Source organism: Alexandromys fortis, unplaced genomic scaffold, assembly GCF_014885135.2.
Source record: "Alexandromys fortis isolate MF-2015 unplaced genomic scaffold, M_Fortis_MF-2015_v1.1 scaffold_76, whole genome shotgun sequence".
NCBI lineage: Eukaryota > Metazoa > Chordata > Mammalia > Rodentia > Cricetidae > Alexandromys > Alexandromys fortis.
This window is the reverse complement of record NW_026067997.1, coordinates 5,690,866-5,697,078: the sequence shown is the minus strand read 5'-3', so window position 1 is coordinate 5,697,078 and position 6,213 is coordinate 5,690,866.

Below are 6,213 nucleotides of genomic sequence, written 5' to 3'. Positions count from 1 at the left end.
ATATATGCACTATATATGAATATATATATAGTCCCATTCAACACACACCAGCTCATACCCTGACTATAATATACTGTCCGTTTAACTACACAGCTTAGAAGGAGGGTTGTTTTCAGCCCTGAGGCTGGAATGGAGCAGAGAGGAGGATGCCGTAGCACACTCAGGTCATGCTGAATTTTCGCCAACAACTGGAGTGTTTTAGGACTGGTCACTTGGAAGAGACCGCCCTTTAACAGTTCTGAAGACTAGGATAGTGGGATTTTCAGGGAAACAATGGAAGACGGTTCTGCACCATGCAGCTGGGATCGAGAGGAGAGGAAAAGAGCACAAGAGGGTCTCCCTGACCAGTGCGGACAGGATGAGTGCGGACAGAACCAACCGGTGGGAGATTTAAGATGAAGCAGAATGACTGAAGAGTTAGTCTTAATGTAACTCGAGAATTCATGAAACACATCAAGATGCCTAAAATTTCTTAAAATCTTACTTCAATGTAAAGTGATATCTACTATCTAGAAAAGAATTTTACATTGTTTACAAAAAGTTACCTCTATATACTATCAAAATGTCATGTCTTTAGATGCTTTGTTAGTAAGACTATGGAAGTGTTTAGCAACTGGGACTGACTTTCTTTCTTTCTTTCTTTCTTTCTTTCTTTCTTTCTTTCTTCCTCGAAATAAAGTTTCTCTGTGGCTTTGGAGCCTGTCCTGGAACTAGCTCTTATAGACCAGAATGGCCTCGAACTCACAGAGATCCGCCTGCCTCTGCCTCCCGAGTGCTGGGATTAAAGGCGTGCACCACCACCGTCCGGCAGCAACTGGAATTTCTAAAGAATCAAAGCTGCCTATGAAGGATGGGGACACAGTTCTTCAACACACTCTATGTTGGTGACATGTCTCTGGAAGAAGACGCAGGAGATTGGTAGTGACTGCCTAGGAAGGAGATTTAAAAAGGCAGGTCCTCCAGCGGGAGGCAGAGTCTTCCTGTCCTACTTCTTGGTGTTGTTTGTATACTTCATACCGTATGCCTTTTTCAACATTTTATCTTTGACTTTATCGACATCCAGTTGAAATACTACCTATTTTTTCATTGATTTACTTTGGCATTTTTTTTGCTACTGTTTTTTTTCTTTCTTTCTTTTTCTTTTCTATCTATCTATCTATCTATCTATCTATCTATCTATCTATCTATCTATCTATTTTGGAGGCAGTGTCTCACTATGTAGTACTGGCTGGCCCCAAACTTAGGATTTTCCTGCCTCTGTTTTTCATGCACTAGGATTACACACGGAGGCCTCCACCCTTGCTAACGTTGTTTTTAATCCCCTTTGCTTTCCACCAACTTTGGATCTTGTTTTGCTGACCCAAAGCACAGCTTTGGTTGAGAACAAGATCTTATCCATCCCTCCTCAGTCTTTTTCCCTCTAATATTTTCTCCACAGTGGGGCCAGCAATAAGCTTCATGCAAACAGCGGCATATCCATGAACTAATAACTATATCTCCAGAAGTCAGCACAGGCCCTGGGACGGGCGGACATAGGAATCAATTAGAATTGCACAATTACAATCGTGCGACGAAGAATAAAATTGTCGTTCTTTGTGATGGAGACTGGCCTGCCAGGAACTGCAGAGGAGAAGGATCTTATTAGTGGAGTTTATGAAGCCATGTTAATATAGCATTGCTTATGGACGTTATCTTTCTGAATTCCAGGAAGGAAGGCATTAGGATGCTTCCTTCGGAGTGAGGGTATGTTTGTATTCAGGGCACAGTAGTCAGGCTGGCTTTGATGCTGGGAAATTCTGTTCTCTGGTCATCCTCACTGGCATGAGGTGATAACACTCTGCGGTTCTGATTTGCATTTCTGTGATGATCAGTGGTGTCCAGCACACCACATACTCATTGGCCATTTGTACATCTTCTCTTGAGAAATGTCTTCTGAGTCTTTGGCCCCTTTTTCAGTTGAATTGTGTGCTTCCTGCTATTGAGTTCTCTACATAAACTGGCTCTCAGCAAATGCTATTCACTCACTCTGTAAATTTACGCTGTTGATTGCTTCCTTTGCTAAGCAGAAGCTTTTTAGTTTAATGAAATCCCATTTCTCTATTTCTGCTTCTACTGTCTGTGCTCTTAGAGGCCTTATCTAAAAGGTTCTTGCCAGTCCAATGTGTCCCACGTCCCGAACTGCTTCCCAGATGTATCCAGTCCAACATGTCCCACATCCTGAACTTTTCCCCCTAGGTATTCTTCTAGAAGTTTCACAGATCTAAGTCTTACATCTAAGTCTAGTCCACTTTGAACTGATCCTTGTGTGCCGAGGCTCAAACTCAGGGTCCTGTGTGTACGGACAACTCCTGTTGACTGCATCCCCGCCTCCTGATTTTCGTATGTTGTAAAAGACAGAGGCCTATGCATATCCATTTTTCTTTCTAGTACTATTTACTGAAGAGACCATTGTTTCTTTAGTGTGTGCACTTAGCAACCTTGTTGAAACTAGTTGGCGGTGCATGCGCTCTCGAGAATGTGGAGCCTGGAGAGAGGCTACACATTGTGGGTGGGAATGTAAATGAGTACTGCCTTTATAGAAAACAGGACGAGGGTTTAAAACAAAACGAGATAAAACACAGCCTTAAAATAGGACTGTCATGTAACCTGGAAGTCCCACTCACCGGAGCTACCCAAAGGAAATCGAGTCAACACGTCAAAAAAATATGTGTACTCATATTGCAGCTGTGTTCAGGGGAGCCAAGGTTCAGGTTTGAGTTGAGTGTCAAATGAACAAACACAGAAAATATATAAACAGTAGAATGCTATTTGGCCATAAGAGATCAAAGCCCACCATTTACGACATGAGCAAACCTAGAAAACGTTATGAGAGGGGAAGTAAGCCAGATGCAGAAAGACAAATACCATGATCTCACCCATACTTGGAATCTCAAAAACAACAGAACAAATAAGAGAACTCATGGAAGCCAAAAGGAGAACAGTGGTTGCCTGAGACTGGGGAGGGGGAGGGGAGGCGGGGAGAGGATGTGGATCAGGCGCCACGTTACAGTTGGGTGGGCAAAGAGAATGCCTTCTGGAGGGCTATCGATCCATCAGGATAGTTGGTAATTTTGCAGTGTGTATTTCAAAATAGCAAGCAGAAAGGAATCAACTGCTGCCTTGGGAAGGTGTGATGGATGTTTAAGGCAATGAGCACGCTTGACTTGACAACACACACACACACACACACACACAGACGCGTGCTCGCGCGTGTGCACACATCTTGCGGTAGCCCATAAACTCGTATGATGGTTGTGTTTCAATGAAAAAATAGAAATAGGAAACCAATGTAGCACAGGACACGTGAGTATTTAATGTTATTTGATTAAGACTTCAAAAAGCTTTTCTGAAAGCCATCTTTTCTTGTCCCAACTATTTTTCTGATAGTTTTGCCTCTGTATAAAACTTTCCTCAGACTCAGGATATGTAAATTCTATAAACCTTTTCCTCTCCAAGTTGCTTTTGGTCGTAGCAGTAGAAACCTTAACTCAGATCACTCAAAAGACCTGTACAAATTCCAAACAGACAAAATCCCAGCATGGAGAAGGGGAAGCGGGCACTGAGTCCCACCCGAACCAAGAAGTTATTTGCAACTGAGAGCTACTAGGAGGGGAGAAATCTATTTCATTTAATTAAAGTATTAACCACATGCCAGGCAGGCTGCGTGCTCAAGAATAGTTGGCCAATATAAAACAGAATCCAAAAAATAAATAAATAAATAAATAAATAAATAAATAAATAAATAAATAAATAAATAAAAAACTTTCCTCACCAGCCTCTTTCTGGTTCAGAGTGCTGTACACTAGCATGAACACACTGACTTACCTGTGAATAAAGTGTTATACAACCAAATTTCTATAAAATTGCATATTACAGTTCTTCATTTCTAAGAGACCAAATAGTTGTTTTTCTTTTTCTTTTCAAGGAAGGCCAATTATCAGCACCCTGTATTAGTTTTCTTCCTGTACCTTCTCTAGTCTTCAGGGTCCTTCCTAGTTTCCTACCCGTGCCAACTGTCACTTTTGACCCATCCCTGTTCATCATCTCTTCATCCAAATGCCAAGTCTTATACATTTTGCTCATTAAACAGACTTCAAACCATTTCTCTGCATCATCAATGCTACTAACAATCCAGGCCACTATAATGTCTTGCTGTAATCATAGCAAAAGGGTCCTAAATTACCTCCTTGCATTCAATCTGTCCTCAGAGATCCAGTCTATACATAGTAGCTTAGAATGATTCTTTAAACCACAACCTAACCATGCTGTTCTCTGTGTTAATATATGATGCCCACTGCCTTGAGGATTAAGTTCCAATTTCTCCGCCTGGCTTTGTAGACATTCCTGTTCTGCTCTTGCTACCTGTTTCTAGTCTCCCCTCTCCTGGCGTCCCTTCCCCCAACCTAGCTACAGAAACAATGAGCTTCTTTCTGGGCACCCTGGCATTTCCTGGTCTTTGCATATACTGCTACACATTTACCACTTGAAAGACACCAAGTGTTCTCTGCATCACCAGATTTTGCTATCGGCCTCCCTCAGTTCCAGATCTTCATGCGAACTCCACAATTCCTGGGGAGGCCTTCCCAGCGTCTGTTCTAGACTGAGTACATATCCCCCTCCATTCCCACAGCACCCCATTCTTATTCCTGTCAGAGTTCATTGCACACTGGATTTTCATTTCCTGTTTATTTTTGTCACCTTTATTAGATTGCTAACTCCCTATGGACAGACACGGCGTCTTGTTTAACGCTGTAAGACGATAGCCTGAAGGTCTTGTAAAGGACCCAGGAGAGGCCTGGGACTAAGCTCTCATTTCCTATTGACTGAACTAATGAATGAAGTCGCAGAAGTGACAGGCTCCGTGGCTGCTAGAGTGGTTACAAATAGAGCTTGAGTTCCTCTGCCTGGATTAGCAAGTAAACAAACCTTCGGGCCTGTGCCAGATTGGGGATATCAGGACTTTGATTTTTCATGACTTAGGATGACCTGAATCTAGGTTGAGTGTTATGGTTTTAACAGTAAAAGGCCTTTGAATCGTAAAATATTCATGTGTGTGTGTGTGTGTATGTGTGTGTGTACTTGTGCACACACACCTATATCTGTGTGTGCATCCCTAGTGTCATTCCTCAAATACCACTCACTTTGGTTTTTGAGACAAAAACCAGGCTAGTCTTTCACTAGCCTGGAAATGGCTAAGCTGGGCAGGCTATCCATGAGTTCCAAGACCTGTCCATCTCTTCCTTCCCGGTGCTGGGATCACAAGTATGTGCCACTGCACCTGGTTGGCTTTACATAATTCTGGGAATGAACCTGGGTCCTCATGCTTGCACGGCAAATGCTTTGCTGATATGGGAGCCCCCTCTGTGTGCTGTGACTACCATTGGTGAATAAAGAAACTGCCTTGGCCTGTTGATAGGGCAGAACTTAGGTGGGGGGGGACTAAACGGCATGCTGGGAGAAAGGAGGCAGAATCAGGAGAAGCCATGTAGCCCTGCCAGAGACAGACACTGGGAACTTTACCCAGTAAGCCACAGCCACTGGCAATACAAAGATTGCTAGAAATGGATAAAATTAAGATAGAAGTGTTAGCCAATAAGAAGCTAGAGCTAATGGGCCAAGCAGTGATTTAAATAATATAGTTTCTGTGTGATTATTTTGGGGCTGAGCAGCCAGGAACCAACTAGTGGCCTCCTTACAACACTCTACCAGCTGAGCTCTCTCTAAGTCCTGATAGGAGATATTTCATCCTTTAAATGAGTCATAAACTAGGCAATTTAACCCCCCCCCTCTCTCTTTCCCCACACTGTCCCTGCTCTCTCTCTCTCTCTCTCTCTCTCTCTCTCTCTCTCTCTCCCTTCTTCCTTCTCTCCCTCTCTCTTTTCTTTAAAAAGCAATTGTTAGCATTCAATGACTTTTGCCTAAAACCTTCCATCTTCCTTGGAGTTCTTTCACTGAAGAATTTGTCCCTTACAATGGCATAATGACAGACGGCTTAGGAATTTTCTCTTTCTCCTTCTCCTAGGACTTTGTAGCACCCTTAGACGGAAAAGGTTTCTAGTACACCACATGTATTAGTCGGAGTGCTCAAAAGGGAGAAAACTGATAGTGCGCGCGCGCGCGCGCACACACACACACACACACGATTGGCTTACAGGATGCAGTCTGGGTATTCCA